This window comes from Haliaeetus albicilla, chromosome 19 (genome assembly GCF_947461875.1).
Source record: "Haliaeetus albicilla chromosome 19, bHalAlb1.1, whole genome shotgun sequence".
NCBI classification, from domain to species: Eukaryota; Metazoa; Chordata; class Aves; order Accipitriformes; family Accipitridae; genus Haliaeetus; species Haliaeetus albicilla.
Window position 1 is genome coordinate 17,973,563 of NC_091501.1, and position 19,020 is coordinate 17,992,582.

The 19,020-nt window shown below is 38.7% G+C and overlaps 1 protein-coding gene across 4 annotated transcripts in view; it reads left to right on the forward strand.

Annotated features, from left to right (window-relative positions):
- SOX5 (SRY-box transcription factor 5) overlaps nt 1–19,020 on the forward strand; it is a 649,313-nt gene that overhangs the window by 147,434 nt on the left and 482,859 nt on the right. For all 4 annotated transcript variants that reach the window (XM_069806597.1, XM_069806598.1, XM_069806600.1 and 1 more), the window contains exon 2: nt 11,988–12,074. The gene's annotated coding sequence lies outside the window, so the exon portion shown is untranslated. The remainder of the gene's footprint in view (nt 1–11,987; nt 12,075–19,020) is intronic.

The following is a 19,020-nucleotide window of genomic DNA, read 5'->3' on the forward strand; positions in this document are numbered from 1 at the left end:
TGCTGCAGAAGGGGAAAAGGCCAATGGGCAGAATATGACTGTGTATTCTTCTGCTTTTGCAGTATGTGTATGTTCATATGTATGTAAACATACCTTACAGAATCAGAATATGCAGCAATATGGAAGATGTTACTGACATGTGTATATAATGTATGGTATTACATACAGAAACTGTTTGTTAAATGAATGCTAAGATTGTGAAGTCAGGCACTCAAAGCATAGGAAATGCCAGAATTAGATTTGCCTGCACAACCTTAATTCAGCCCGTTTGTGCATATGCATTATGATACAGTCTTTAATTACATGATCATATATCAGACCACTGAAATGATGGTGCTGACAGAATGGAAGATATTCAATATTATTTTTTTAATCCTTATTGTTGGTGTGGCCCTGTGGCAGGCACATTCTGCATACATTCAAACCAAATCTTAAAAACAGCAATTCCATAATGTTATTGGTATAATAAATACATGAAAATTAGTAACTTCCTATAGACTTATCTGTGATGTTTATCACTGTTACCTGTATATTGTAAAGATGTTAATTAATTCTCACAACATATATCTTTTTGGTACTGTATCCATTTTACAGACGGGGGCGGAAGTTTTGAAGGGGAAGAAAACAGCCCAATTCATTCAAATCCTACCTATGTAGCCAGTTGACCTAAATCCTGGCAGCAATCCAGTTCATTTAAGTCTGCCTAATTCTGTATGTGTATTTGTCTGTGGGGTTTCTGGACCACCTGAAAGTGTTTGAACCCACATACCTCAAGAGATGTGCCCTTGCCGCCTGGCTTAGGGGGAACCCTGAGGAAAAGAGTTTTCTACCCTTCTTCCAAAGTGAAGCTACTGTGCATCCAGGAGGCAAGAGCCATATGGCAAGCCAGGCACCAAGCTGGCCTGGTGGTAAGCTACTAGAGGCACTGGGCTTTCAGCGGAGCGGTTGATCCCAGGTAGATACAGGCACGTAGCCTTTTCTGTTGGCTTCCCATGATGATAACTGAAGAGAAGGTATCTAGCTTAAGCAGAAAGGATCCTCTTTGAAGGCTTCTGTTCAGTTAGTGGAGAGAGGGAAATGCAGAGTTTTGTTGGACTAGACTTCTACCCTGCAAGTCTTCAGAGGTACCCCTCTGCCTCCATGCAATGTATAGGGAAGCTAACTGCTGTGATAGGCTTCTAAATGCATCTGGGTCAGATCTGACTTTTCAAAGTGTTGTTTTCACTTTATTATAACTGTTTGTATCTTTATAGCATCAGTTGACTGCAAAATATGGCATCCACAAGCGTATGTTCAGGTGTACCAGCTCAGAAAGTGGGGCATGTATGACTAAGGGCTTCCTGCAAAGATTTTGGACTCCTGCAAAACTGTCCTCCTTTTGGCTTGCAAATCTCTACCACCTTCAATTCTCATGTTCCAGTGAATGAGTTAGTGGTCCAGCTTTGTCTTTAAGTATGCAAGTCATGTTCATTCCCAGAGCTGGCTCTTCTTGGGTGATATCCTTCTAGAAAAAATTAGAATGTCATCATGTAATTAAAGAGTCTTGCAATGCGTATGCACAAAGACTGAATCTTAGCTCATGATTTCAATGGCTAAATTGGGAATGGTTGTACAATCATAAGTATAGTATTTTGTAATTTAGTATTTTGTTGAATGCTCACTTTTATTCATTCTTTTTTTAACCAGAGGATTTTTATAATGTAAATCTGAAAAATAAAAATATTATCCTGTAGAGCTCTACTGCCCTTTCCCTCTCACTTTGTAGTGCTTTCCAGCGTAACACCTGGGAGCTTTCTGATGACTCGGAAGAGCTGCTGGAGGGAGAGGCTTGTGAAGCCTTTGGGGTGAACAGGTTGGCGTAAGAGGAGCTGTGTAGGATGGAGCATGCTTAGCGTGCCATGCTATTCAGTCTGTTATACTGATTTTCAGCAGGTCTCTTCTGCATACATGCAAATTGAGAGCTCCCTCTTTCCCAGACTTGGACAGTGTTCAGGTGGGTGGTAGCAAAGGGCAAGTCACAAGAGTCACATTCTCTCAGACGCACTTCAGGGTCATCCAAGAATGGTTTAAGCTATGTCACTTGACAGCTAGGGTGCATTTAGCCACAGCAGTTCAGTTTTTCAATTTTTATACTCACCGTTTTGGTGGTATTGGCTGCTGCATTTATTTTCTTATATATTATATTAGGCCAACCACAATTAAGAGTGTGGCATTTCTGATGAAGTGGTGGTAAAGGTTTGACCAGTCATCGTGTGCTTACTGATGATACCTACAGAAGATACTTGAGGAGAAATGCAAACTGCGTAACAGAGGCTTTACAGTGTAGGTTGGTGAGAATTCTGTTCTCTGAACAGGACTAGTGCAGAGATTTAGAGAATTACTCAAAATTTAACTTTGCATTTAACTGTGGGGTTGCTTGTGCTGACTGGTTGCATGTACTGCAGTTGCTAAAGTAAATAATATACTGCTTTGCATTCAAGAAAGCAGACTTTCATGGTTGCATCTGAAAAAAATGTCATAGCTGAAATAAGCAACATTATCAGCAATATCAATTTACAAAAATAATCTGTAGTAAACTGTTACAATTCAAGTTTGGGGTATGTAAGGTGCAGCCGTATTTGGAGGTTCTAGTCAGCCTGTTGTATTGGTGATTACATACTGTGAGGAGGGATGAGGATTTGCTGCTTTGCCAGTTTTAATAGAGGCGAGGTTAACTAATTCGATTCTGGATACTCTCATCATGAGTTGCTTGAAGGTGTTCAAATCTGCTTATGAAATAGTCCCTTCTGAGCTAAGGAGATGGAAATGAGACACTAAAAGGCTTTCTTGAAGTGCTTCCATGTTTCTCAGCTCAGAACATCACATTTGATATTAATATTAGGTACTGAGGCAAAGTCATCAGGTAGAAAAGGGAGGAAATGTAGAAATAGTCATTTTCTTGTGTGTTTCCTCAGGATGCTATTTTGAGGCTTTAAAAAAAAAAAATCATGCTTTGCTGATGAGGCTGCTGTAAACCAGGGAAGTGGCAGATGTAATTTAAGTCCCAGGGCCCTGCCCTAGAAGAGGTCCAATACTGGCAGCATACATATTGCTTATATGAAAGCGAACAGATGGATACATTTGGTCAATTCTGCTGGGTTCATATGGAAACCTTCAGAATTTTTTCTTACTATTTTGAGTGGAATACTTAAATCTGTTATCTGCTGAGAGTCTGTAGTTGCCCGGGTGGGGTGCCTTTGTAGCTTTGAGCAGGGAGCATTGCCTTACTGTGGATGTCTTCAGATCATATATATTTATCTGATTGATGGAAGTCTCCCCCTATTCCCCCCCACCCTATACTCCAGGACCAATTCAGCTACTGGAGGAGGAAGCTGGATTTTTTTCAGCTTCTGTGGCATGAGAACTGTCAGCTGAGTCTTAATCATGGAGTTATTACTGGTAGTGAAAAGCAAGAAAGAGAAGAAATCCGTCTTGCTTTTCAGATGCTAGATTGATTGCAGAGGCATGTTTTGGTTACTGTTGGGGTGGGGATGGGAGATGAAGGAGGAGATGGGGAGAACAAAAACATTGTATTTTCTTTAATTAAGAAAAACACTATTTTTATGATACTAATTCATGCTGAGTTCTTGCTGAGTTTTTTGTTTCCCAGTTCAAAACAACTGGAAGCAATCAAGTGAAGGGAGAAGAATGGAGAATCACAGAGGAGGGGGTGTAGCTGTATTAGAAGAACATTGCTTGAAGTGTTAATACTTAGTCAGGGAGTGGGAAGGTGGGATTAATCTGTAATGCCTGAAATTAGTCTGGTTTGAGTGTCCTCATAGGTTAGTGTGTGTGTGCACATGTGTAATAATCTAATAACATGTTATGTATAGCATCAAGGAAACAATTGGTGTATGACTAAATCGTTCTAAAAGCCCGTCATACAGATGTGCAGCATCTGTATTGTCATCTAGCTATCTTTTTTCAAGTGTATAGCATATAAAAATGTATTCATCAAGTATTTAGACACTATCAATGACAGATCTCTTCAGTATTAGAGATCTTAAACTTGCTCTTTTATTTGGAATCATGCTAGAAATAAGATACTTTTATCAGGAAGTTTTAGCTTTAAAGCTTTCCAGGAAAGCTGTAAACAAAGCAGAAAGAAAAATGAAATCTCTGATATTAAAAGCATACTTCTATGAAGACTGCAGTTGTGTGAGTGCTCACTTCTCTTTTTTTAAAGAAAAAGATTTCTTTGAACCATTAGTGACAATAACTTTCATTGAAAATGGGGGCTAGAAGAGTAGAAGCTGAGCTCATTGGGAGAGAGAAGGAAGGCTTGAATTTGACAAAATAGTTTACTCTTTTCCTATCTCATCCTCTTGAGCTCCATACTTCTCACAAAAACAAGTCCGCCCACTGTTGTAGAAAATGGCCATCTCTTGGTATCTTCTTTGGAGGTTTTGTTTTGATAGGGCTAGTGCTAGTTTAGGGGATTAACATGAATAATCCTATCAAATTTTGTTAAAAGACATGGTACCAATACAGAAAGATCTATGTATACTATTTAAAATACACTTGTTAACAGAGATTTAACAGCCATTTCATTCTCCACTGTTCATCACATTCACACATGTGGGATGGGCAGTAACAGATTGAGCTACATCTTTTCATTTCAATTCTGCAGCAGTGTCTCTTTGCAGGAATATTTTATGTAGTAATAATTTTCTTCCTATTACAGACTTTCTAACTATGTTAATGGCAGTAGACTGGCCACAGAGACACGCGTGAGAAGTACCTTTGCAGTGACATTTAAACAATTTATTTGATCTTGCTTTAGCATACCTGCTCATGCCTTTTTTTACTCTGTTGTCGACCTTAGGAGAACTTTGTGTATAATCATGGGTCTTTCAATCACATTTAACTTAACAAAATGGTATGCAAATTTCTGTGATATGTCATTTCTAAACTCTTTGGGATTTGCAGTGTGTATGCTATCAGGTGGATACCCCTTGACTGCATGGGCATGTTTGAGTAGCGGCTGCCCAGCAGCTCCAAGGCCGGTTGCAGAAGGCAGTGTGTCTTAGCTGAGGATGCTCTCTTACATATATGCAATTGTTGGGTGTGCCTTGACTTGTACAAAATGGGAGGTGCTATCAATATCAATTTTTTTTGTGTATGATGATGGAAAAAGCACAGCAGAGAAAGGTTGATGGCAAAGGGGGAGTTCTATATAACTCACATTTACCATGTTGTATTGATCATCTTATCGTCATTTAGGGAAATTGAAAGTTGTGGATTTGTGGCTGACGTGTGTTACTGGTGTGGGAGTGCTCTTGGCTAAAAGCCTAAAATAAAGACTTTTGCATTGTGAATGCATATCTTGTCCTGTGCTTGATGTAGCTTCTCCCATACTGGACCATGCGTAAGACTGCTCTTATGATGAGAATGGTTAAAACTAATTGCCCCTGGCACTGTAGTTGTTAACACTTGTATTGGTTTCTATCAGAATCAAAACTCCTAGTGTAAAGTGGTGTTATACAACCATCCAAAACCAGGGAAATGGAAAGGCAAGAAATTAACTGAATTAGTTGGCAAAAAATATATTTATCAGCTTGTTGATTATTAGTATAGTTCATGGAAATAGATTCTGTGAAATTTTCATTCTGTGACAGCTGATTAGGTGGGAAAAACATAGGATCACTGCTGAATGTTTACATTGACAAGAACATTCCCATTTGTTAAAATCTTGGACGCTAACATCATAGGAATGTATGTGGGTTACCTGCTGTATTATGTCCCCTATCCGGGAAACACTTGAAGCACATGATTAATCTGTTCAATTTCTGTTGAAATAATAATATATTTTTTTAAAAAAACAAAAGATAAGCCCACATGTTTTAAGTTTGGCTTTTTCATAAACATTTGTAGAATGAGGTGCAACTTACTCTGCTGGCTATATTTCATGCCTTTCCATTTCCCAATCCTGGTCATGAAAACAGAGTTACTGCCTCAAAGTTATGTGAAAAGAAAGCTGGTTGCTTGGATGGGTCATACAGCTGGCCTTTGCATGTGTTTGCACGATGTGTTGTTACTGCATTACTGAACTGGATTCTTTGTCCACATGTAATAGCCTGCCTACAAACGATAGTAATAATGGTACGTGTCACGCTCGGTTCTCTACAGCACTGAAGCTCCTCTGTTGAAGGGGAAAATTCAAAGCAATCATCATTTCTCCTAAAATTGTCAGTTTGGGTTTCCATGTTCATACCAATTTAGTGTCTAGGTCTGATTTTTTCCATTATCCTGCATCTTATATACAACTATGGCTTGCTGTCGGAATTGAGTAGTCCAAGGATAAGACAAGGGAAAATCAAGCTTTCTGTCTTGGGGTAAAGGAAATTATATGTAGTTCAACTTTCTCAAGTGACAACATTCATTAGGCCGTTACTACAGACATCTGTACGTAGGCACAATAAGTTGGTATTTTCTGGGTACTTCCAGTAATAAAATCCTAAATCAATGTTTACAGAAGATGTTTAAGCTTTTTTCAGTGATTCCTTCACATGTAGCTTTTTCTTTAAAAATCTTTGACAGAAATGTGCAATTACAGAAAGCTAAACCAAGGGGCCACTATGAATTTCCTCAGACATCCTTCTTTTGCCTCCTTCCTTTTTATGCAGGTGTGGGTCCCAGTTAATGTATACTCAACCTGTGTGTACGTTCTGGGTGCTCCCATCTGGGGTCCCTATTAGTACCAGTTCCACTGTTGCTGTGCAAATTGTACCTTAGCCATCTCTCTACTGAAAATAAATAAAACCCAAGTGTGGGGAGGGAAGAGATAGTCCTTTCCATTTATTTATTTCCTTGCATGCTTTTTGTTTTGCTTTTTTGGTTTGGTTTTATTTGTTTGGGCAAGTTTCTTGCCATTTACCTTTGCATTTGCATTTCCTATTGATTGGCAATTTTCAAACTGTTTATTGTGCTCTTTTGTTTAGCTGTTCAAGAGCTAAAACAAAAGCCACCAGGCCCTGTGAGGGACACATTTGCATGCGGCGAGCATTGCCCGAGGAAAAAGTAATTGCTAATGCATATTTATGTGGCACAAATTTGCCATTTGTTTATGCATAAAATTATCAATAGTGCAGGGCGGCCCAGCCGTAGAAAATGGTGACCTTTTTAGCTTAATAAATAGAAATCAGCTGTTATTGTGAAGAGATCAGCCATTTATTCTGTGTTGAGGGACACTGTCGGGAAAATGTAGATTGGTGCTGGCAATATCATTAAATGGAAGGCCAGTGACCCTTTCGGTATAGTCTATTATACTTTATCTAATAGGGGATAAATGACTCTGGTTGGCAAATAGATTAAAAAAAAAAGTGAAGGGGGAAAAAAAAAAACCACCACCACCCCTTCCTGACTTCTCTCTTATTGCTCAGCCACATGAACAGGTAAATACTGAGGAGGTAATCTTGCACAAGCTGGCTGGTATTTTTCTAGCAGAAAAATGACTTTAAAACCAACAACAAAAAGCCCCCCAACCTGAAGCCAACCACCAGGCCTACTCTGTTTAGACTAGTTTTGACTGGTTTCGACTGGGAAAAACAACTAGAACCAGCCTGTGATTCTTCCTAGTTCATGCCATCAAAAGCAACATTCTGAAAGGCCCATACATGCATTGGATTTTGGCTTGTGAAATGAGAACTCATAGTCTGAAAGTAGGAGGCAGGGTCTTTTCTGAAGACAACAGGTTTTCAAAAACAGTTATGCTTTTTTCTTATATGCATTCAGTTTTTTTTAAGAGCAGATAAAAAATTTGCCAGATTATACCCCAAGACACTGAAGACCTTATCTGCAGAAGATGTAGCAACAGAGTTTTCTTTATGCTTTCCACTAATTCACCTCAACCCTAATGGGCAGACTTAAGACTTGAAGAGTTAAAAACTAACAGCCATAAGCCTCAGGAAGTTCTTGTGAAAATGAAAGTATATGCAGAAAACCTCATTTTGCTCTCTATGGTGCACTGCACCATGCATAACTGGAAGCAGCTTTAACCACCCCACAGGTGAAATGTGAGTCATGGTGACTGTAAATGGTTGTGGGTTTTATGCACACTGTATGGTGGACTGGGCATTTTTGGTTTTTTCTTTTCTTAATCACTGAGAAAGATGCAGCAGATGTTTGCGATGGCAGTATTTTACTTAGCAAAGGCTGTGTTAGATAGCCTTATCTGCATACCCGGTCTGGTTAGGTGAGATGAGATCCTACCCATCGCCACCGTGGGACTGCCCACCTTCAAAAGATGGAGGCTGGCCTCTGCCCACTCTTCTCCTTTGTGCCTTCAGAATGTCCTGTTATTCTGGAAAGGCTGATCAGAGTAACTCTGGGGCTTTGTTCTGTTTGCTTCCTAAAAAAAACCCTATTGCAAGCTAATGTCAGCATCACAGAAAAGCCACCACAATGTTTGTCACCAAGTGATATATTTCTGGTGGCCTCAGTAAAGAGGCAAAGGGTTGAACAGGACAAAGGAACTTGCAGATTGCATCACTGGAAGCCTCTTTGAGGCAGGGTTGTCTGGGGATGATGGTGTGGAGGTTGTTGTCAGAGGTAGGACTTCTGTCTTGAAGGGTGTTGATCTGTTTTTACCACTATTAAAATTCAGGGAAGTTAAATCATTTTAGTAAAATATAATACAATACATAAAACTTAATATAGCACGTTATACAGCAGATGATGTATTACTCTCTATAGTAATGTTGTAGAAGTCTTCATAAGAATGTGTGCCCACAGTTTGAGACTTACTCGTACCTAAAATTTTCTCTCGTATTGGGATAGGTTTTGTAAAGGGTTTCTTCAGTTTCCTGTTTGTGCTTTTCCATGCTTTTAACTCCTGTGCACAGAGCTCTTGCCTGCTTCTGGAATGCTGCCCTTGCAGTCCTCCCAAATAATGGTCCCCAAACCATGTTGCTGTAGAAACAAAAACATTGTAGGACATGTTATGGAAATAGAAAGTCAAAGAAATAGCTGAAAGTATAAATTTTCTTAGATACATCCTATGGAAACCATAGTTAAGATGAAAGTGAATTTAATTTCAGAGTAGGATCTAGGTTTCTTCACATGGCAACAGGTCCTTTTTTTGCAGGTTCTATCACTCAAGATCATAGCCAAGAACCACAATTTCTGAAGTCTCTATTAATGTTTGGGGATTGTCTCATCCTCTTGTTAATAAACAGTTGTAATTAGGTGGTATTTTACTTTTACAAACACATTTTTATTTTTACTTCAACAAATTAATTCTTGGCTTATTCCAAGTAGATCTGATTTTTCCAAAGGGTCTTTTCCCATACAGGTGTCTCCAGCTCTGCTCTTGAAAGAAAATCTTCCTCTGCATGTCAAAGCTCACGGCTAGGTGTTAGCCTCAATTCTGCTTTTTCTTTTCTAACAGTCATAAAACAACCCTTTTGAAGTATGCTGTTTGACACCAACTAGAAAGTTTTATGTAGATAAAATTAACAAGTAGAAAATGCTTAAGTCTGTTGTGTGGGAATAAACTGGGGGCCACACCGTTGTAAACTAACCTGGATCCAGCTGAGATTCTAGCTCAGGATATTATTATTATTACAGCTACTGTTGTCATTAGTACATATTTTTTGTTGTATCTGTACCTGTAGCTGTCCAGGTCTGGTTGTGGAAGATATTGTGCTAAGTACAGAGAAATAAAAAGTAAGGCTTCTTCGCAAATCTAAAAGGTTTATGGGAAATCACAAAGGTTTGTAAAGAGTAGTTGGTTAAGGGAGAACATAGGTCAGAGACAAGGATGAGCAAGTATCGCTGATCAAAGCTTGTAGCAGCAAACACAAGAATGAGCAAAATGAGTATTACTTTTTCCTTGTATTCTGCTTATATGAAGAGGACAGGGAGTAGCACCATGCCTTGATTCCAGGTTGGTGGGAAAGACAAAAACATGGTGGGGAATATTTGTTTACTGTAAACAAATGTTACGGGTCTGATCGTCCTGTGACCTGTCTTCATTGTCCCAGGACCTCATCCTAAGTGGGAGTGAATTGAGCGGGGCTTGTTCTTTCCTCAGCTCCTCATGCATGTCTGCTGTATTAATGTGTTGGTTAGGGAAGGAAGATAAAGGACAAATTTTATATTATGCTAATTAGTTGATGAATGTTTAATAAGATAACCAAGTAACAAGCATTAAGCAATTTATATTTTCTGTTTCTTTGAGATGCTGGTAACCAGGTAGTCTGACAGGTCTTGCAGATCTTGACCTTTCTTTGTAAAAGGAAATTTTGATGACTTATCCGCACTGAAGACTGACTTTTTCCCCCTTCTTCAACACGGATTTATTTGAAAAGCTCACAGAGATACTCATCTTTCTAAGGACAGAAATTCTGTTTGAGGAAATTTCTATACAAAATATAGAGGGCACATTTCTGTTTCCTCATCTGATTGCTCAAAAATAATATAGGAAATTGAGATTTATCTTCACAAAGTTTGCCTGCGTGCAGAGCTCAGTATGAACCAGGGATGGTTGTCTTTTGAAACCTCATGCAGCAACCTGATCTTGGTGGTGGTCTTATGTGCTGCCACTTTTCAGAGTGCTCTGAGCTGTAGGACTGGCAAAGTAATTCCATCAAGTTAAACCAGTAGAGAAAGTGCCAGGTTTTATATATTGAGGTTACTGATTTCAGAATTGGGGTGTTTGTAGTTTAAAAATAAAAGAAATTCTTATTTATTTTTATTCATACATATGTTTCATATTACAAATTATCTGTTTTGATTAGACTAGATTGATATTAATAGATTGTAACACAGCATAGGGGTGCAAAACCTGACTGAGAGGACAGCCACTTCACACCTGAGATGGTGTGGACTTTGGCTTGTGTGAACTCCGTGTGTCATGTCACAAGTGTGGTCTCAGACTTGCTTATGCAACTGTGTCCGTGTGATCCAGCTAAATAACAGTAGTACTAGAGTTTTTTGTTTCCAAATCCCTGCTTTGATGTACACTTGAGTCACATAAAAACGTACTTGTCCAGTTTTGCAACCATGTAAATTGAGGCACAAAGCTAGTAATGGCAGGGGGAGCCTATGGCTAGGCAGGGCAGCCTGGGTCAAACAGCCCAGTTGCGCTCTTCCATGCCTCTGCAGAGGGGTCCCAGCTCCTACCTCATGTGTTCCACACATGTACACCTCATGCCACAAAACACTTCTCCCCTCTATGCTGATGGCTTGGGGATAAAACAGCAGCAGTCATAACTGTAATAGGTGCCCAGAGGGATCTGGGGTGCATCCCAGTCCTGAACTGTGGAGGATGAGGTGGGGTTTGGGAAGTCATGCTATCTAATGTTAGTTATTGAAGTCCTGGGCTTTGTCATACCTGGGGGAGATGCCACTCTGTCACCCATGTAGGAAGCTCAGGTGCAGCTCAGAGAACCCTGAGGCAGGGGTCTAAGTTGTGGAGTAAATGTGTGAGTAACCCTCCTACTCACACAGTGACAGCTGAGAGCAGAGGCAAATGCAGAGGACTTCTTGCTCCCAGTGCCATACTCGCACTGCTAACCATGCTAAACAGGCTAATCATGCAAGCGTGTTAGGTTGGGGATATAAAAACAGAATCGGTGAGTGTAGGTTAGCTGTTTAAACACTCAAGAGAAACAGGAATATATAGTCATATCTTTCTCCTAGTTCAATCTTTGTATTGATTTATTATGATAAGAGGTGCCACTTTAGTTCTAATAAAAGTAGACATTATTTTCTTTCTTTTTTTTTTTTGCTATTACATATTTCTATGGCAGCTTTTCCATGTGATATATTTTGGGTCACACTTTAATTTACACCAGTCTCTGTTCTGCAAAAAAGAGTTCATGAACTAAACAAAAAGAATGGGGAGGGGGATGTCTAGCAGAGCCCAGGCTTTTGTTTCATGTTTTGGATGTTGGTTTTTTTTTAAAAATAAAATTGTTGATATGCATTTGCTTTTATTTTTCTAGCCTTCCTCTTGCTGATGACCGGGTTCCTGTTTGATCCTGTTTACAAGCTTACGAAGATTGAAAATAACCCCAACTCCTCTGCATTGGGTAGGAAAACAAAACCATATAAAGACATATGGCAATTACTCTGGAGGGCTAGCAATGTGGAAGAGTGTGGTATGAAGGAAGAGCTTGTGGAGAAAAAGAAGGTTACTAGGTTACCACAAAAGACATTAGTGTACACAATTTTTCTCACCCACTCTTTTGAACTGGGGAGGAGGGGGAGGAGTGAGCATATAATCAAGTAAATAAGGATATTCTCCAGCATGTGTATGCCCAGTGTAAACATTTTAAGTTTATACTTTGTTACTCATTCAAGCTGCTTTGCAGTGCTATTTCAATCTCTTCAAAACCTCCAGAAAGATAACTTTAAAAGATTTTGGGGTTTGTTTTTTTTCTTTAAAATTTACTGGCAAGATAAAGATTTTTCCCTAAATTACTATAAACTTGTGGATATATGTGCAATGTTTTAGTTGTATTGATATGTAAGTATATATATCCCAAGAACTAAATTTTCACAAATACTTTATAAAATTACATTTCTTGCAGTTAGGGACTGTGGATGGGGAAGAATCCTGTTAAATGTTGTTGTTGGGCTGACAGGAGACTCAGATACAGGTAATCCCACATTTAATGTGTCTGCTTGATCCCGTAGTAGTCTTTGTGCTTAACATGACTGCCATGAAGAGTAAATGTTTGCACAATTAAGGTTTCAAAGACAAGCACCTCCTTTTGGTAGCGTGGTTTTTATCTTGTTATTGTGGACTTCAGGAACTAGAGTATGTCAAATGCTGTGGAGTGTGATGAGTTTGTTTTAGAGTTAGGCTTCACCTAGCATGACCAGGTTGCTATCCTAGTCATGTATTCTGGTATAATTGTTGCCTTTGCAAGGGGAGTGGCAACTGCTACCATATCAGGATTAGAAATGCAGCCACAATGACAGGTAACACTTATGTTAGTCTAGTTTTCACAGGTGGAAATGAGGAAAAGGTGTGGAAGGCAGTAGAGAGCCAGAGCTGATGTAACTGAGGATTTAGGGCCAACTGTCAGATGAAACCCTGGGACAGCCTTCTTGATTTCAGTACAATTTTGTCCACATGCAGAGGGCTATTCCACTGTTCTTGTTGGGACAAAATCTCTAAGTTTGAATGCAGAATTATATGATTGATAATAGTCTGGTGTAATGACAGTCTAAGTCATGGTATTTTAAAATGATTGATTCAGATGTGAAAAAGTCTTATGATTCACTTTTCTCTTCCTAACTGCCAGAAGTCAGTTGCGACATTCTTGTATTTTTTCCTCTTCTAAGTAAGCTTATCAAAGAAGAAATCACTAATTTACCAGCTAGTGTTTAATAATCAAGGAAGTGAAACTTCTACTTTAGAGAAAAAGAAATCCTTTGCTGAGTTGCTGAATGATTTTTAAATAATAAAAGCTTACCATCTACTGGGCAACTGATTTTTTTTTATTATTATTTTTTAAGGCTTTCATTCTGAGAGGGGTCACTAGCCTTTGAGAATTGAGCCACTTTGTTGACAAATCTGTCCTCTAAATTGAACTGCATTAATTAGAACTTTATGTTGCAAATCCTTACTTTTTAATGTGGGTGGCAGTATCAACAAAAATGTCTAATGAATTTGATTGAAGATGATTTTAAAAGGTCTGCCACCTGTAGATAAAAATGTGCATTACTACACATGGTAATTATCAAGACTGAAGGCCATGACATGATCCATTGACCTTTTGAAATCAAAACACTTACTGTAAAGAAAAAAAGGCACTGATTTCTCCATCTGTGTTAATATAGGACATGTCTGTATATTCAGCTATATCAGTACACTGTAATATATCTAGGGCAAAAAAAGGTACTTTGGATTATGTTAGACCCAAGTTTCCTGTCTTTTCCTCTACAGGCTTGTAAAGCTCTCACTATTTTTATGTGTTGAGGGATCTTTTTTTGATCTAATGAAATAGATTGCTAAAAATATTCAGGTGTCTGAGACAGCAGCAAAACATCTCTGAGCCACCCTACAAAAATAAACTAGTTTTGCGTGTGCAGGATGAAAAAGAAAGTGTACAGGAACAGATTTCAGCTTCAGGCTTTCTATAGGGGCATTTGCAATAAGGGAGGGGAGCAATAACCCAGCAACTATCATTGTAAAAATTATGAAAAACAGTTTGATGGTCCTTTTTAAAGTCAGTTCACTAAACAGGGGCCGAAGCAAAAGGCTGAAAGGCAACTCGTACTTTTCCATTAACAACCTCAGCCCCTTGCTGCTATTTGCAGTTGAGAATGAGTGCTTCTGCATACAGTAATGGTGAGAAAAACTAAAGGGAAATAAAGGATGCGAATGAAAGATTTTCTGTTTTCATATGAGTACCTGGAACACCAAGCAAGCAAAGAAGCAGCAATTTTAGTTAAGCTAATGTAATAGAAGACCATTGCACCCAAACTGTCTCAGCAGAACTTCCTGCATAATTAGATTGTAAATCTTCTCAACTGAGGAAGTTTTGCCCAGGGTCAGATTGTCTAAGTAATAATCCATTCTACATAAATTAGAAGATTTGAACTGCTGGGATACATTATTACATTAGTTTTGGGTTTTATTCCTAATATAACTAAGGAGAACAAATGCAACAATTCTTTTTCTTTTCTTCTTTTTAATTATGTTAAGTCTCTTTAGCTTTTGATTACCTCGGAAGGCCTTTCCTGTAGGTTTTTGGATTTTTTTCCTGAGCAATGATGATGAAGTTTTCATCTAGGCAAATTAATACATTTTTAATATACTTTAGAAAGTGATACCACAGAATCCTTTGGCCACCGGATTCTGTGATATCACTTCCTTAGTGAAGCATTTAGTCAGAGATGCTGCTGCTCTTTTTGTGCTGAAGTTTTTGTGATGCTGAAGTTTTATCTCCCACTATGACTCCCTTGTTCTGCAAAGAATAGAATTGCTGTCTTCAGGGTAAGACTTAATGGATGAAAATTTACTAATAACTAGTTTACAGCAAGCAGGCTTTTAAGTTTTTAATTCAGTTATTTTCTTTGAGAAAAAGAAGATTGTGGGTACTTGACATGTATATACAGCTTTATGTAAAAGTGACGGGGTAAATCCTGAAGTTGTTATTCAGGCAAAAATTGCCATTGAAATTTCAGTATTTGATCTGCTTGAGGGAAGTAAAGTTCGTAGTGTAGCATGGATTAATTTGTATGGACTTCTTGTTGGTGACCTCCCCTCCCCCCTTACATTTGACTTTCACTATGAAATGGAGGAGTGGCCAACTTTTCAGGAGTGCCTTTTGGACTTACAGGTTTTGGGCTGGACTCTCAGGGTGTCTGTGTATACTCTGCCAGTGCTAAAAAACAGAGAGAGGAGATGCGGAGGGGCTTGTGGAAGTGCTCACGATGCTGTGGGCTCCCAGTTCCTGGGGCTATTTCAGGTGTGTGCTAACTCCGCAGTCTCCATTAGATGCACAGCTTAGAGATCTAGACCTGCACAGTGGTAGTAACTGGTGGCAGGTTTGCAAAACCAACTTGATCTAGCTCCGTGATGGGTTGTGTTTTGTTGTTGTTGTTGTATGTGCAAGCGTTGAGAAAAATAATATGAGGAAAAGGTTGGCTTCTCTCATTAATGATGGTTTTAAATATCTGTCCTTACTGAAAATTCATATGTTCCATAATGGCAATTTTTGGGGGAAAGAGAAGGAGGAAACTATCTGGGGTGGGGGAGGTACTGAACTCCCTATTTCCCATCTGCTTCCTGTGTTCAAGGGTAGGAAATTAAAAAATGGAATAGATAATTCTGTATTTTCAACTATAGAAGTACTGTGATTACCTGATGCCGGTTCTGTGAGCTCAGCTGCCTGGTGAGTTTGTGGTCAACCTCTGCAGAGCACTGGCAGCTGAAAGCAAAGCATAAGCTTTGGTGGAAACAGCAAGTGCTCTCAAAGGTCCTGGAAACAGGGGTACTCCCAGACTCAAGGATGTGTGATCACCCTTCTCTCAACTGCTGGGCAAGAAGCAAACTTCAATATACTTCTTTATTTTTCTCTATTGCTGTGAGACACCAGTAGATGTGAAAAAGGAATAACAATTTAGAAGATATGATTAAAAAAAAAAAAAAAAAAATCTGTGAAAGTTCTTTGAAACTGGTATTTTGGGGAAACACCAAAGCATTCAGGTGCCCTTGGAAACATGCAAGAGCATTGGAAGTCAGGAGATAAAGCATTATGTTTCATTCCACTTAAAATCCAAACTTGCTCTCATTACTGCCATTATAATCCTTATAAAATTACTTTTACATATTGAAAATTTTCATTATTATTATTAGTAGTACTTATTATTTAACAGCAAGTAGCTGTGCCTTTTCTCAGGAACATCAGATGTAAAGAAAATCAGAAATCAGACTCAAGACTACTTTTGAGGCAGAAATAATCCAACCATTATTTCTGGTGTAAAAGGTTTGTGAATAGCATCATTTGCCTAGAAGCTGTTTTCCAACCTAATAACTCCCGGAATAATGACCTAAAACTGTTTCCAAGAGGATTAAGGCCCATATAACTATTAGAAAGTATAAGTTTTTGAAAAAGCTTCTTTCTGATTGGTGGAGAGGTGAGTTCTGATTTGGGTTAAAGCTGCTTGCTTAGGAGAATCAGTTTCAATCTCTCTGAAGTCAAAAGTGTTGAAGTAATGCTCTGGAGAAGGATTGTCTGAGGCTTTTTTTTTTCTTTCTTTCTTTCTTATATATAAAAAAATATATGTGTGCATATATAGATATTGTTATAATGACCTCAAAGATGGTCATTTAACTGGGTTTTTAATCCATTTGGGAGGGTTTTTTTAATCTTCTGCTTTAGTTTGCCATGGGCAAAACCCGTTCAAAATGGGCTGAGATTGCAGCTGAACACTTAGCTTGTTGGTTAATCATCACTTGAACACTCTTCATTGGAGAGGCTGTGGAACAGACAACTTATCTGTAATGATATTGGTGTGTTTTTAAGGTTGTGCACATGTTCTATGTGCTTTACTCTTGTTAATTGCTTTTTTAGCTAGTGTGATCTGTAAAGGGGAGGGAGACGAAAACATGGGCTCAGGATGACTCAGGGAATATCTACTGTACAGGGGACAGGCATAAAGGGTTAGAGGAATGCATGTATTTGCAGCTGAATCCATTTGATAAAGAGCTGCTTGCCGAGTTGCACTTTTAAATTGGCAAAACTTCCCAACCGTGCATCAAAATGCTGGTGACAGAAGTTCACTGCAGAAAGCATATGAATTCACACTGAAATGGCTGTTAACCACCTATTGTCTTTTTTCACCTTTTTGAAATAACTGGAGCTAATGCTGTGGCTTCTGGCCAAATCCCAGAAATGTCTCAGTAGATCACACCAAAGACCTGAAATCATCAGTGAGTTCAGCCAGCTTTATCCTAGGGTGCCTTCATTGCCAGCAATCAGGATTGGTTTACATCTGTCCCAAGAGCATACTCATGTAAGAAGGTGAAATAAACATCTGGCATTAGCAAAGTAAAATAGAATTATTTATTTTATTTACCTGTGGAACTAGTATCATTGGCCATTCAGGAATTTGTAATAATGTGCATATACTGTATTAAATCAGACCTTTAGATAAGTTCGGCCTTGTGTGCAATTTAAAGGTGGTTTAGCAGACCTTCTCACTAATAAGGTTTGGCTGTCAACTGAGTTGTTATAAAAGACAGAGCTAGTTTTGTGGGACACTGAAATCCATCTTTTAAAAAGGCAGAAGGGATTTAATCAGTGATGGTACTTAACATGCAGCTGAACTGGGCCCTGTTTTGAAAAAATCACTGCAATTCTTGCATTGGTTGACTATAGCCACAATAGAGAAAGGCAAAGAAGTGTTTGCTGATCAGATCTATGGCCAAATTCATATTTCTGATGCAGGATGCATAGTGCCAAAAAGCTGATGCATATGCTTATTAAAGATTTTTCTGCTTCTATATGTACTATAAATACATTCCACATGGCTTTGTATAAAGCTCTCTGTTATTTCAGTAAGTCACAAGCTACTAAGCCAGATCCAAAGAAGGTGAAGCTCTGAATAAAGTTCTTTAACATTTTATGACTTTGAAACCCTGTTTTAGAGTATATTTGCTTCTTAATTTGTGGCTTTGATCTCAGTTGGGCAAGCATTGAAAAGATAGGCAAAATTTAATGGGGAGGGAAAAAAAAAATCTTTTCACAAAGTTTTTTCTTGTTGCTGTTAAGCTAGTAGACTGAAGAAAGTTCCTTTTCAGTATTCTAGGTTTTGTTTTTAAACCAGGAATATATAGTTCTATTTAAAATAAATCATTTAAAGGAATGCTGTTGCTGAAGATGGTACTTGATGTGACCAGGTTTGGCAAAACTGCTTGCCTAGTGTGAATGAGTCTTTCCTAGGATTTTAGGGGGGGGGGGGGGGGAAATGCGCTCCCTCAACTTCCAGTTCTTGGACTGAGGGTATAATTGTGCAGTATGGTCTTCCTAAGCCCCCAGACAGGTCTGTCCAGTGTCCCCAAGTGCACCTTGGAGTGTCCCCAAGCAGCAGTAAAATGAAGTCTGGCTACTGTCTAGCTGTTTTTCCTTTTTTATATAACAACTTTGAATTCCAGCATTATAATTAAAAAGATGAGAAGAGAGAGTGGATTAGGTGCAGAGGTAAACCAAAGAGTTTGTTGAACCTAAGCAGTAAACTAAGAGATATTTTCCCTGTTGCAACAACATGTTGCTCTAGTTCCTCCCCATATTTTTATTTTTTTTAAACAACCAATATATAGTCAGGTACCAGAGTAAAATGAAGTTAGGAGTGAATGCTCTCCCCTCCCCGCCCTTTATTCCCCCCCCCCCAGCAGCAGCTGGATGCTTGATGTTTCCAATGCAAAGTGCAGTTTTGTTCTCAAGATCGGTGGTACAAATAGAGTATCATCCTATTTGGTTGCTTTGTCCCTTGCTGATACTTACAATTATGCCTTCT